Consider the following 14,587-nt stretch of genomic DNA (forward strand, 5'->3'; position numbering starts at 1 on the left):
CTGACATCGTAAATATCTCAATTTTACTCAAAGTTATTAATATTTTTCTTAAAAAATATGCGTTTTCCATTTGTATGCCATTCTTTTTGGGGCAAAAATAAAAAATATCTCTTGGTCGCATTTTGAAGGGCATACTTGACTCTATAAATGGAGGACTATTTAAAAATATGTTATTATTTAAATTTGAGTAAATTTAATTTGGAAACAAGACAAAAATTTCAATAATTTTATACATTATGCATATGAAAACACCCAGATTTATTTTTTGGTATTTTTTCTCACAACTAGGAATACCTTTTATTACCTTTAATTTGATCCAAAAAGATTGAAAATCGATCAACTGGTTCAAAAGTTATGATTTTTTTTTAAATTAAATACCTATTTCGAAGTTGGTCACGCAAAGTGCTTCAATTGTGCTCAAAATCGCAGGGATGCATCTATGTTGAAAATAATCAAACCTGTATTGTTTCGTTGGGTTGTTAAGGCTGCGAAATAGGGTGACCATAAAAAACGGCTATATTCGATGTATTTTATTTAAAAAAAATCATGATCGTTTTCGATATTTTTTCTTCTATCTACAAAGATAAAAAAGTTAGATACTTGATTGCATCGAAATTTTGGTCACCCTAATTTCTGATATTTTTTTCAATAAGCGCTTTATCATATGTAACAACTTTGTGAAAGAAAGTTTTTCTCTAAAATATTGCTATAGAGCTCTAGACCCAAATCTCCCCCTAATTTTGGTTTCTGGACCATTGTGCAATGACTGAACTACGTAACAGTTTCAAACAGCATGTGCGTTGCACAGTAAGTGGTATTGCTAACGAAAGAAGGGAACACAGCGCATTCACACTTAATTCATCTCGGCAAACGAGCTCGAGCTCGGCGAACTTTTCAACAAATATCAGCAATATATTTCGACGAACATTCAGCAAATATATCGATTTACCATGAACCAGCAAGTAATGACATCTCGCCTGCCGAAGTTCATGAAAATGCTACCGAAAACTTGTAAAACAGTTCGCTGAATTTATCAGCTGTTGAGTTCTCGGCAATAATATCTAAGTGTGTTGAACCACTTTTTTTAAATCCCGTTTTGTTACATGATAGTCATTGATTAGGGATACTCGCTCTTAACACGCTTCACTCTTTCATATCCTCAAAATCCAGATTTTTTAATACAAATTTAAAAAAAAGGTCTTTTGAGATATTTAATTTTTAATAACATTTTCGACCTTTTTTCGAAAAAGTCTGTTTTGTCCTACGACGTATATTTGGTCTGGAAAGACAAACTTACTTCTTCCAACAAATTTGCGGAATCGTTCATATGAATGCCTAGCCTAATCTCAGAATTTCAACAGTTATTTCTAGGTTACTACAACAAAAATAAAAAAAAGCTAACTTTTTTGTGCCAAGAGATAGAAGAATGGTTAATTCGGCAAAGTTTTGGAACATATAAAAATATGAAACTCTCATGTATCAACAAAATTTCTATCTTTATAGAGTACAGAGTTATAAATTATTTGATATGGAAGTTACACAATATAAGAACGTATAAAGTATGTATAAGGGCAATACTTTTTTTCAAAGCTCAGCTTAAGTATTACAATCGGTTATAGGTTACATTTGTCACAATTTACTCATATTAAAGTACGGCGAGCACGACTTCTCTATACCCTAACACAAAAAAAAGTTTTGTTATTTTTGTTAGAGAAACCTTTAAATAACTTTTGATACTTTGACATTATACGGGGTATTCGTAAAAATACGAAGAAAAACATGTAATTTTTTGAAACAGAGAAAAATTTCAGAACCAGGTCATAGTTTTACTCAGAGTAAGTGTCAGATCAAACATAAACCGGATAGTTCATTTTTGGTAAGCAAAGAACTATCACTTCATCGGCTCAGCTATTTATCGCTTATTGCCCGTTTCCTCCACATACTGGCTTTAACAATTGATAGTGAGTAGTGCTACCTGCAGTGTGTAGTGCTACATATGGTGACAGTGGTGGAATTCTCTTTTTTCATTTTAGCAAAGAAAAGGTAAACTCGGAAAGTTACCAAATAGGATGACCGCTCCCATATTCATCTCAGTACCTATATTCATCTCATCACGCCTTTTTGATCAATTTATCGTCAAATTTGATCATATTTTCAGCGTAAAACTTTCAGCCACTTGAGAAAATCGAGAAGCAAATAGATTTACGTTCAAAAATTTGTAGAAATTTGACGGTAAATTGGACAAATGAGATAAATAAGATGTATATAGGTGCACCAAGCTGTTGAGATGAATAATGGAGCGATTACCCTGTTAAGAAAAAAAATAAATAAATGAAATAAAAGAAAACTTAGCTAGGAGTTCCCGATTTCAAGAAACAATAAATAGATTACGAAAAAAAGTATATTTTATATCATTACACTGGATTCTCTTTTTACGCGATTGATGCGTGCGCGCAAATAAAAGAATCGCGTAAAAAAAAATCGCGTAATTTTGAACAAATCGCGTAATTTGGAGCAAATCGCGTAAAAAAAATATCGCGTCGTTACAAAATCTTTCGCTATGTGGTAAGTGTGTGTGTATGTGTGCATGTATGTGTATGTGTGTGTATGTTTGTTTGTGTGTTACATTTTGGCTCATAAACAATATTTCCCATGTCACATATGGCGTAATTTCGAGAAAATCGCGTAAAAAAATCGCGTAATTTCGAGAAAATCGCGTAAAAAAATCGTCTAAAATAAAATCACGTCAAAAAGTCGCGTAAAAACAGAATTGAGTGTATATTATATTAAATCAAATTCTACATCATTGCACATATTTTGATTCGGGCAGTTAGATCTCGAAAATTTATTATTTAGGGCAGACTTGGCATTTCTCTGCACCAGGTGTACCTGTCGACTCGCACGAGGAGCAGACTACTCGATTCGCTCGAAGAGAATCTTCTTCGCACGCCGTGAACACGCATTAGTTTGGTGGTGCGCGCGTGTTATTTCTCGAGTACACGGCGGGTGCACCGTGTGGAATGAAACCAAACGGGAAAAATAATAATCTACGCTTTGTCTCTTTTATATTGGAAAAAATGGTTCAATCACACATGTTGAGTACTTGATTTTTGTGCAATAATGACTAGAAAACAAAAGTATTACAGAGATTTTACGCCGCGAAAAATGCCCACGGACCATTATTTCATCTTTACGGATAGTCTCAGTTCTAGTCAGGCTCTTCGTCGATGAAAATTGCAAAGCGCTTTCCGTACGGAAACAGAATTTTTTATCCGAAAAATCTTCTCAGATTACCTCAGTGTGGATCCCTTTTTCATTGTTCCATTCCGGGCAATAAGAAGGTGGACACTTTGGCTTAGGTGGGCGCAACAAACGGTGATATTTATGAAAGACCAATTGCCTAAAAAAAACTAGTCTTCTGACCCGGAAGAGATGGCTGACAAGTCACGGGTAGTAAGAACTGACAAAGAAAAGCTGCGGATGTTTGCAAAAGGCTCTGAATAGCTGCAAAACTAGAGAGGCTATTTAGAGTTCAGTACTCATTTGTCATATATACATTAATTGTCATACATCAGTTTCATTTGCGCTCAACATGTTATGCCCGATGCGCTTTGGTCAGGAAATCTCCGGAGTCATTTTGTCTTGTCAGGTAGAAAAAATGCTGAACGCTGGAAAAAATTACCTCGGCTTTGAAAATCAATCACACTAGCCATGGCAATGATATGACGGACGCCGCCATCGTTGCCATCGTTCGGCTTTGCGGAGCGAAACTTCGGTTTTAGGTGTAGAACTTACTGAAGTGTAACCGATTCGTTTTTCCCGTGCAGAATGAAAATTAGTGAGCAGCTGCTTGTCAGGTGTAGTGTAAATGAATCCCGCGCGCGGAGTCCTTTGATTCTCGCGTAGTGCAAGTGAAAAATACACCTTGCTCTTCGGTCGCCCGAAGGAGAAAACCAAGTCTGATTTAGGGTATTTGTTCCATTATGCGTTCTCAAAAAACAAACAAAAAAAACTCGACAAAAAAAAAGATTTTGGATAAGGTTAGTTAGATTTTGAAAAAAAAAGAAATCAAAAGTTAGATTTCAGAAAAAAGAGGCATCACCACCTTGGGAATTCGGGTCTTTATGATAAAGCTGGTGGAGCCCATGGAACGAATTATGACCGAAAAAACGTCGGATTAGTTTGCGGACCACGCGGCAGGCGTTGGTGCAAAGGTGTGAAGTACCAGCAAGTTTTTTCTCAATAAGAGTGCAAGAAAAATTTTATATGCGATCCTATCACGGAATGCCCGATACTAGCTTTCGGTAGGTTATGTTATTCCTTAAGAAACGATATTTTTTCAACGAATGTTAAGTCATCAAGCATAATAATCGAAACCACACCAAGAGCTGGGTACGGGATATAGACTATCAACAACGGCTCGCCAGTTAGAATCGACCCTAGCGAGTTTGAATCGACAGCATCGTACAATCGATATCAATGATTATGAACAGTTTATTAGAAATTTAAGCTACCTGTAATCTAGTAAATAATGTTTGGAACAAATTTTTGCAGCAAATATAACTGTTTTATGAGAGCCCTCTGAAAGGGATTGAAAAGTGTAACAAGACAATCCTAGCTAAGTTTTCTTTTATTTCATTTTTTTTCTGAATATTCGGTAACTTTTCGAGTTCACCTTTTCTTTGCTAAAATGGAAAAAGAAAATCCCACCGCTGTCACCATATGTACAAAACTAGACAAAAATGATAACTAAGTGGTCCAGCAGTCAAGGTGGAGAACAGCTAGACGAATGAAGCAGCAGTATAAAAATGACTAGGAAGGAGAACTGGCGAGACTGATCCTCGAGGTTTGATTTTAAAAATAGTTTATTTGACACGGCACGATACAATTAACGTTTAACCGAGCCAAGTACCATTTTTTTTAATTCTAAATTAGAATCCTCGAGATGGTGGATGCTATATGTTAGGGAACTTTTGTGAAATGATTAGATAAATTAAGACCAGAATTGGTGGATATGTTTCAAATAAAGAGTCAGGCGTTACCACTTGTACGATACAGATGTCTTTTAATTAAGAAGTCGTTCGTGTTCAGATATATTTGTTCCAAAACTCTGGATCACTTCGGATCCTTTTATTAAATTAGTCGTGATTCAAAATAAAAAAAAACTGTTAATCTACATAATTGAGCAACAGAATCATGCATGCAAAATTTCAGCCAAATCAAACAAATTGCACGTTTTTTGTGAAATTGCGCTACTTTAATTAACTCTTGACATAACAGATCCCTCCTATAGTAAAACCGGCCAGAAGAACACAAAGTTGAAGCTTCTCTAGGGAATTATTGATGGCTATTTTTTTTCTGTGTGGACTCATCACGGCGACCAGAGATTAGATCTATTGTGATATTGCCCAGGTGTTTTCTGTACTCCGCACTTCATACTATTGGCAGTATCACTATTGAAGTAAGTGATACGCTAATCATTCATATCCGTGCTTGTGTGTAAGTTTTTACCTTTCCGTTTCAAACTTACTACTCTAATATACCGAGCCTCTGTCTATCCTAACAATATCGCCTAATTACAATTCCCTGAAGAGAACTTTTAAACGTTAATCAAATTAGTTTTATTATAAGAAGAGTCAACAGAGGTACTGTAGAATTCAGATTGAAGGAAGGGTACGTGGTGGGAAGCCTGAGAATAAACCCATGCTAAAGTCCTTTGGCAACCAAATGGCCTTATTCTACTAAGATTCGAACCCGCGACCACCTGCTTACCAAGGCGGACTCTGTAACCTTGAAGCTACGGAGCTTCTCTAATAGTTGGCGATACTAAGCAGGAGAAACGGTGTTGATATAATAGAGCTATTAGCATATAGGAACGGTAAAATCCATATAAATACCGTTTTAATTCAAACTTCGAACAGTCTCCAACTCCGAACACTTTTCAATAAAAATCGAATTATTAGAGCTAGTTTAGTGAAAAAGCATGGTTATTATACACCATTTCGTTCCTTGGAATGTCCTGGAATTGTCGACCAGTGTAATAAGCATGTCACTTAACACCAATAGGGTAAACAGGTATAATACGCCCCCCCTAAGGAACATCGTCAATATTGTAGTTATGGTTATCATAAACAACAAATCTTTTTGCAGTTAGATACACAATTTAGTTGGTAATGCACTGCTATCATTTTGTTTTGTAATAACTGTTACACAAAATCACCATAATTTTATTAAAAAATATGAATAAATCGCAAGCTTACCAATCTACCGGGGCAGAACGCCCCAGATGCAATATAAAATGCCCCGTGCAATAGCTTCTTATGTCTCAGCTCGGCACGCGAAGTGAAACAGCGCTTGAAGTCTCAGAAGTGAACGCTAAAGCAATAAACATATCAACCCGACTAGCGGTGGGGCATATTGCCCGGAGCAGTTGTGTAGCAGGAAGCATTAAATATTTAAGCAAATTATACAATTTCAATCGTTTCTTTACTTGATACAGCTTCTTATAGGTTCACTTGAGTTATTAAAGTGCAAATACCTGGTAATAAACTTTATACACTAGTGAAAAAACCTTACGGAAACGCTGCAAGAAATTAGTTCTCAAGCAGCTCAAATCAAAATTTATTTTTGTTTATTTTTTGCTGCATATGACAATTATCAAACTTGCACAGATGATTGATCCCATGAACCGCTCCGGGGGAGGGGCGTTTTATACATATTTACCATAGTGATCTTGCTAATAACAGAATGCGGCATACTGCAGAAATCCGGGCAAAACCACAATCAATCCTTCTGGTGATAAACTCATACAGGAAAAAAATCAATACACCATGATTTTATGATAGAATAATTATCCTTTCTTAATATTTCGTTCTCATTACGTCGTGTAAATTAAAGATTGGTGAAGGGTTCCCTAACACAGACATCAAAAAGACATGCATCATTACTGGTTAGCAACAGGGATGCCACATATACAGATTTTTCTGTATTTTACAGATTTTTTAACCTGAAAAAGCAATACAGAATCTGTATTACAGAATATTGCCAAAAATACAGATTTTACAGATTTTTTTTTGTTATACCGACGATTTTCATCAATTTTAATGGTAAAATTCGATTATACGATTTTCAAAGTTTTGTAAAAAAATAACAACATTAGGATTATGTTGGTATCGATGCTGAAGTAGTGGAATGTTACTTGAACGAAGCGCAAAAATGAACGTTTCGAAATATTTGTCAGGTTTCTATGCAAAGTTCCTAATACAAATTGCAAAGAAATGCGTTTCCACCGATCCTGTTGGAAAAACGGCAGCTTTAAGTAATCTTGAATCGTTCGTGACATTGGAAAATTTAAACGATTTGCTGCGTCAATTTCCCGAATTTGTAACAGTAACTGACTGACAAAGGCTATCTAACGAATTTTGCACGCTTGAAAAAAACTTTTCGGCCGGAAGATTCTTTGATACAAATGATTTAACTTGGTCTGAGTTGTCGAACACCACTATAGGCGGGATGGTAATTTCAAGTTTTCGTTACAGATCCTTTGTGAGAATTTTTCAATAAATCCACACTCTTCTGCTTATTTAGAACGCATACCTACTTTTAATATATAGTTGAAAGAAAGAAATTGCATGGCCTCTAAGCTAATGATCTTAATTTTAAAGGCTGAAAGCTACGTTGCAGCCCATATAAAAGAGAAGTTTTGTATGTATTAACGGGTGTTAAATAAAAATAAGAATTTTTTCAATCACATATAAAAAAAAATTTTTTTTTTTCATCGATTTCAGTATTTTTTATTGATAACATAGGTAATATATTTTCTTCAAAAAAATATCAGTGAATTTTTGGGTAAGGGCCGTGGTCTGCTGTTCGACGCAACTTTGTTGCGATGCTCTCACAAGAACGTTGTACGGCACTTACGTTCATTTTCCGGATACAATTCCGGATTCTTGTAGTCAGTTGCTTCGTATCCTTGGCCCTCCAATTGTTTTTATATACTAAGGCACTGAGTGAGCTAAAGAAATCCTCTATTGGGCGGCACTGGGGCAAGTTTGTTGGGTTACGATCTTTCGGCCTGAACGGTATCTTTTTCTCCTCAAGATACGCCAGCGTCTTCTTGGCGTAATGGGAAGACGCCTTGTCTGACCAGAAGACGTACTTCCCATACGAGTGATGCTCGTTTAGGAACGGGAGCAGGATTTTATCGAGGCACTCTTCTTGATAGATTTGTTGGTTGATTGCCAGACCGCTCGGCTTAATCCAAGGCTTTGAAATGCCCCGGTCGGAAATGGCGATGTACAACGTAACCTTTTTTTTCAAACTTGTGCTTGAACTTGTATTTCACTTCAGGCGGTGTGGATGACTTGTCGCTGGAGTAGTAATTATCATTTCCTGGAATATGCGTTTTGGACAGCGGAAAATAGCTTTCGTCGTCCAGAACGAAAGACGATTCCTTCCATCTTGAGGGTCCGATGGATCAATACGTGGGAGCAGCCATATTTCCGACCGGCGTCACGCAGGCTGGTTGCGTCCTTGTTGTCAAACAGCTTCTTTAACGATGTCTTCCTCTGCTTCGTCATTATCGTCACCGGACGACCACTTCCGACCTTCCGCTCTACGTTCAGGGAACCCAGGATACGATATACCGTACTGACAGGTACATTTTCTTCCTTAAAATGAGTCACCGTGAACTTTTTTCCTTGCTGGAAATGCGTTTCGTAGAACCGTACAATGCGTTCGCGGAGCACGTGCTGTTTTGACGCCATATTTGCTTTGACTAAATTCAAACTAGCAGAACCAAACACGCCTACTGTTTCTAGGGAGCCCAAAGAGCAATTTTCTTGGAGAAAGAAAATTTTACGCTCTGTATTTGAGTTACTGAAAGGTATTGAAAAAATACTCATTTTTTATTTAACACCCGTTATGTATGTATGTTCCAGCATAACTCTCGAAGGCCTGAACCAAATTAAACCAAACTTGGCATACGTGTTCTTTGTACAAAGGAGGTGGTCGTAGAAATAGGGATAGGGATAGGGGGAAAGGTCACCCTTAAAGGAGGAGGGGGTCAAAAGTAATAAATTTTCATACATCATGAAAAACTTTCATTGAAATTTGATGATTTTCGGGTTCTTGGTCATATTTTGAGGCCGGAAGTTGATATCCAGAGACCGAAACATGATGTTCGATGCCATTTTCAATCCAAGATGGCGACTTCCGGTTTCTGGGAAGCCATTTAAAACTGTGGAAAACGCTCACAAACCCCCCAATGTTGGTATTTTCGGAGCAAAAATGACTTAAGAACCGGTTATCATTGTCTGACGATACGTTGAAACTTGGGATGCCGACTTCCGGTTTCTGGAAATCTGCAAAAATTATTAATTGAATTATATGCTTGGCAATATGGGTATTTTCGGAATCGAAATGACGTCGTCATACGAAAATCGATCATATATTTCCAAATATTGGCCTTTTTTGAAACGTAGTGACGTCTGTCTGTCGTGCAAACGTTTCTAGAGAAATGTTCCGAAACATCCAACCTGCTTTGATCCGTTTTTGGAACGATTTCTTGACATATTTCTTGCATAATTTGATAACGGAGAGTCCAATCTAGCGTTTTGGATGAAAAATATGTTTTTAAAAGTTGCTGAAGCTCAACTATTACCGAATAGAAATTTGGTTAAAGGCATCGATCAAATACGATAAGAGCTTCCAAAATCCAGCTATTTATTAAAAAAAAATTTTGTATGTATGTTCCAGCATAACTCTCGAATGACTGTACCGTTTTTAACCAAACCTGGCATACGTGTTCTTTGTAGAGAGGAAGTGGTCATAGAAATATTGGGAAGAGGAAGGAGCAACCCCCAAAGGAGGAGGGGGTCTTAATTGGTCAGAAAATCAAGTTTTTTCATGCATTATGTGAACTTTCTGAATGAATACGATAGTTTTCAGACCTTTGGTCATGTCTGGAGACCGGAAATCGATTTTCAGAGACCGGAACATGATGTCGAAAAGAGAAAGGGGCAACTATCAAAGAGGGAGGGGGTCTTAATTTATAAGAAAGTCAGGTCTTTTAGTGCCCTATGGGAACTTTTTGAAATGGTACGATAACCTTCATGCCCTCGGTCGGTCATGGCCAGAAGTTAATGTTTAGGGGCCGGAATATGATGTCCGATGTTTTTCTAAAACAAAGATGGCGACTTTTGGTTTCTGAATATATAATAACGAATATAACGAATAACGAATATATGCTCTGCAATATGTATATTCGATATCAATATGACGTCCAGAATCCAAATATTCGTGTCCAGCGCAAATTTTTAAATCGTATATGGTGGATTACATTTTCTGGAGAGGTTACTAAAATAGAGAAGAAGGCTTGGGGTTATATTGAAACGTTGTTTCGAAATCAATTTCGCGATTTCTGCTTTCTGTCAAGCTGTGTAAAACTAGCTGTGTAAAAATGGTTAAATAATGTCAATATTTCTAGAAAGAAAACTATGTTCAAAAAATGACAACGGGCGTCGAACGCTATTTTCAAATTCAAGAAGAAAAATATTCAAATACTCCCTGATATTAGGTTCATAGGTCAGAGCTGACTCCCCAAAACCGAAAATTGGTTTCCGAACGTTTGGTATAGTGGGGGTTGTTTTTCTGTATTGGAAGTTATTCGAAACTTGAGGAAAATATGGAGATAGTCCCCGTATCTCCAAATTGTTAATTAATTCATGAATTCTGATGTTCAACTATAAGGATAATATTGATATTGTTTACACAAAAAAAGTAAAACGAGAAGACATTTTTTCGAACTGAATTTCTATTTTTAACAACGTCTTAATCCCGTTAACACGCGAGTTCAGTAAGAAGACAGTATGTGAGTAGATAAGGAATGAAAAATAGGCGAACTGGAAATATGATACAGATTTGGAAAAATATACCGCATTCCGACGGGACTTGAACCCGCAATCTCCCTGTCTCCGGCATGGTGTTTTGACCAATTAAACTACGGGGGACGGTGGTACTGTTCCACAATCTATCATATCTATCTATCTATCATAATCATATTTCCAGTTCGCTTATTTTTCATTCCTTCTCTACTCACATACTGTCTGCTTAATGAACCCGAGAAGACATAGCAAACAATAATTTGAACTATCAGAGGTGAGCCTAGGCTATTGATTATGCGATTTCAGTGTAATTTGAGTTTATTGTAAGTTAATCGATACCGTCAAAGATGCTGATGAGGCAATGCATTTTCCAACGGAATTATTGAACTCACTCGACCCAGCTGGAATGCCTCCGCATCGATTGTTAATCAACGAAAAAGGGTGTATATAAGCAAGTTTTTAACTAAAATATAAATATTATTCGAAATGATGGGTTGAAAAAATATATGGAAATATAGAAAATTATAGAAAAAGCAGAAATTTTTACACGAGCAAGGTCGGGTACATTCAGCTAGTATTGAATAAACGAAAGTTTTAAAATATAAATTTACCAAAACCTGTATTAATATCACGTAGAGAAAAATGAATCTGTTTAAATATATTCTGCAAGTAAAAATGATTCCATCCAACATTCTGAGTTTGCTCGATACAGATTTTTAATACAGATTTTTTGGCCCGAGATACAGATATACATATATTTTCAAAGAAAAATACAGATATAAATGTGGCAACCCCCGTTAGCAATTTGGCAAAAATTTCACCTTGAAGAGTTTTCGAGCAATGCTTGCTTAGAGTGGGTTAGGAAGCTGAGCTGAGAAGCCTGCTTGTATTCTCGAAAATTTCTTGCCAAAGCATATGTTAGTTAAGTTCAATATTTGTCTTCACCAAGATTTGCGATCTATTTGCCAAAGTTGAGTCTTTCATCACGATCATTTTTATTCTTTGCCTCGGGTAATTGACCAATCGGCAATAATTCATGTTTAGTAATTGACGAATGAGATCAATGTTCAGTCAGGTTATCGAAGTTGACTGGTTTAGATAATGTTTTCTATTCTGCATGATTCGCTTTTGTTTTGATTTCTAAACTTACCATTTCTGTTACGGAAGCTTGTACGAAATATGCAACAGAGATGTGACAAATTTATATTATTGCGTGTAACATGGATAATTCAATGTTGACTGACTGACTTTCATCCGATGGTTGATGTTCAGCCAAATTGTTGAAACTTTATATTGTTTTTTCACAAATATAACAGCATTGAAGAAGTTCCAGCGGCAGCGATACAAATTTTTTAATCCGAAATCAACGGAAATAAAGCATGATACATAATAATTAAAGATTTATCATTACTTGAGTTGACCTCCGTGTGTTGAAGTTTTGCTTTTTGCTTTTTAACAAATGAAATCTACTCCTTCGTTACATCATTGATTTCCCTAAAAAGATATCCTTATTGGTTCTGATAACACCCGTCACTTGCACATCCCAATTCAGTCAACAGCATTATGTTTTTTCGCTATCCGATAACTATCTACTTCAAAACAAGATATTTACCAAGCCATCCATCTTAAGTAAGGCTTTTTCGTCAGCGTGTTTTCGAGGCCTATTTCCATTTTAACCGTATTGGTTTCTCTCTCAGCTCTAAAGCTCTTCTACACTTTGACATCTCACTCGATTTTTCGAATCATTCAGTGGGACGTCTTCTACTTTACTTCACAATGTGAACATATCCATTTTAAATCCGTTTTGAAGCGGTTGAAATATTTTTTTGTATTTTTCGTCCATCAAAAGGATATTAAAAAAATTACCTTCTTACTCGACATACAATTATTTGTTATCTAATTTTTTTTTATCATGTAGTATATACCTGAAATAGGAAGCTTCAACTTTCTGCTGTTGAAAAATAGGAAAAATGAATGCAGCAAATCTTAGCAATGGATATAACCACTACTTTTTTAGGCCTTTTTTTTGGTGGTTTTAACTTTGCATTGTTCAATAATAGTAAACACACTTTTATTGTATGTAGATTTGAAAAAATATTTCATGTTAGGTAATTTCTACCTAGTTTCAAAATTTAATAAATTTTGAGCCCTGGGACTGACACCATTGCTCACTGTGCACCGGCCGCTAGGAAAAATAAAGGGTTGTTTTGTATGGCTGCGCGGAATGCGCTGCATGCATCGCGAGAAATTGTTTCCTTTGTTGGTTAGGCATACGGACAACCTTACGAGTCCGAGTGGCTGAAGCAAAATCGCACCGTGTTCAAAGTTCAATTGATCGATTAGAGTCTTGCTAGTTATCATTCAGTAATCGAAGAAAAGCAAAAGTTAACAGCAAACAAAGGAAGTTATTTCCAGCGCTGTTGCTACCGTTACTTGAAATACGAACCTTTGCAGAACATCAATCAAAACACGAATTGTTCGTGTTTTAACCTTCAGTTTGTTCAACTCGGTTCGCTTAAGCCACGCTTCCGTGGGCAGGTCGGGTCAGTTGACACAAATCTACTCTCACTTTTTTCGGTTTTAATTTGTCAAACGACAGAATAAATTTTTTTTTTCTTTGCCGAAATTTGTCCCAACGCTGCTTAATAAATACACTGTCATCTGCGAACGAGCGATCGAAACAACAACAAACAAACAGCCGTCGTCAGCTGCGATTGTGTTGTTGTTGACGGACTCTTCTACAGCGTGGGGTTGTTTTGGTTTTAAATCACACTACCACTTGCGAGGCGGCGGCCGTGCCTCGCAACGCAACGAACACATTGATTGACCGCGCGCAGTTGCAGAATCGGTAACCGACGCGAACAGAATCGCGAACACGACTGGCTGTGTGCCCCGCGGGCTGGCTGGCTGGTAGGCCAATTGATGCATTCACGCCGATGGGGTGGACGAATTTCGATTGTGCTTTTTTTTGCGAACCTGTACGGACTACGGACTTTTCTACACAGCTGTTTTTTATCAGCTCATGCGCTTGGTTTTATTTTCGTTCTTTTTTTTCAAATTGATAAGCGCTTCACTTTTGGGTGTCTTGCGATAAGGAAAAGTTATTTTGATATAGATATCATGTTCAGAAAAAAACGTTAGGGTACATTCACTTTTGATTAAGTTCTCGTGGGTGACATTGATATGTCCGATGACTAGGAGGAACGAATCTGAATAAAGGTGGAAACGATACGATCAGCCGGTCTGGAACCGGTTATTGTGATTCGCGTGCGCCACTCAGAGATTAGCTGGGATAGAATCAAAACGGGTAATTTTTGGTGTCTAGATGTTGATTATGTAATTGATTCAACTCAGTAACCCTAACGTCGTGAAACTTGAGATACTTGTGGTCAATGTGATGGTCATCAATCATGGTGCTTTAGTCCAAGGTTTGCCCCTGAGAGTAGTTGTTGACGTCTAAACCGGCTCTGACAGTGTACCTTATTACACTTTAGCTTGGGTTTAGACTTTTAAATTATTCCAATGACTTAAAAGCGTCGGTTTTGTGTTGTAATAAAAATAATCGGCTTTTGAAGTAGAATACTTCTCTCAGGAAGTTCGGCTACATAGGGATGTGAAATGAAAATCTAAAACCGAAAAAAGTGATAAATATGTCCAATTTCAAATGCTAATAAATCGGCTAGTTTTCGATGGATTCCCTTCGG

At 36.8% G+C, this 14,587-nt stretch overlaps 1 protein-coding gene across 2 annotated transcripts in view; it reads right to left on the reverse strand.

Moving 5' to 3' along the window:
- The window catches only part of LOC129721695 (uncharacterized), a 37,059-nt gene extending 23,297 nt beyond the window's left edge, over window positions 1-13,762 (reverse strand). Inside the window, exon 1 of one of the 2 annotated variants that reach the window (XM_055674571.1) lies at window positions 13,330-13,759. The gene's annotated coding sequence lies outside the window, so the exon portion shown is untranslated. Of the gene's footprint in view, window positions 1-13,329 lie in introns of both variants that reach the window. The other variant, XM_055674572.1, reaches the window with a different exon arrangement.
- Window positions 13,763-14,587: the final 825 nt, after the last annotated feature.

The sequence above is a fragment of the Wyeomyia smithii genome, chromosome 2 (genome assembly GCF_029784165.1).
Source record: "Wyeomyia smithii strain HCP4-BCI-WySm-NY-G18 chromosome 2, ASM2978416v1, whole genome shotgun sequence".
Lineage (NCBI taxonomy): Eukaryota > Metazoa > Arthropoda > Insecta > Diptera > Culicidae > Wyeomyia > Wyeomyia smithii.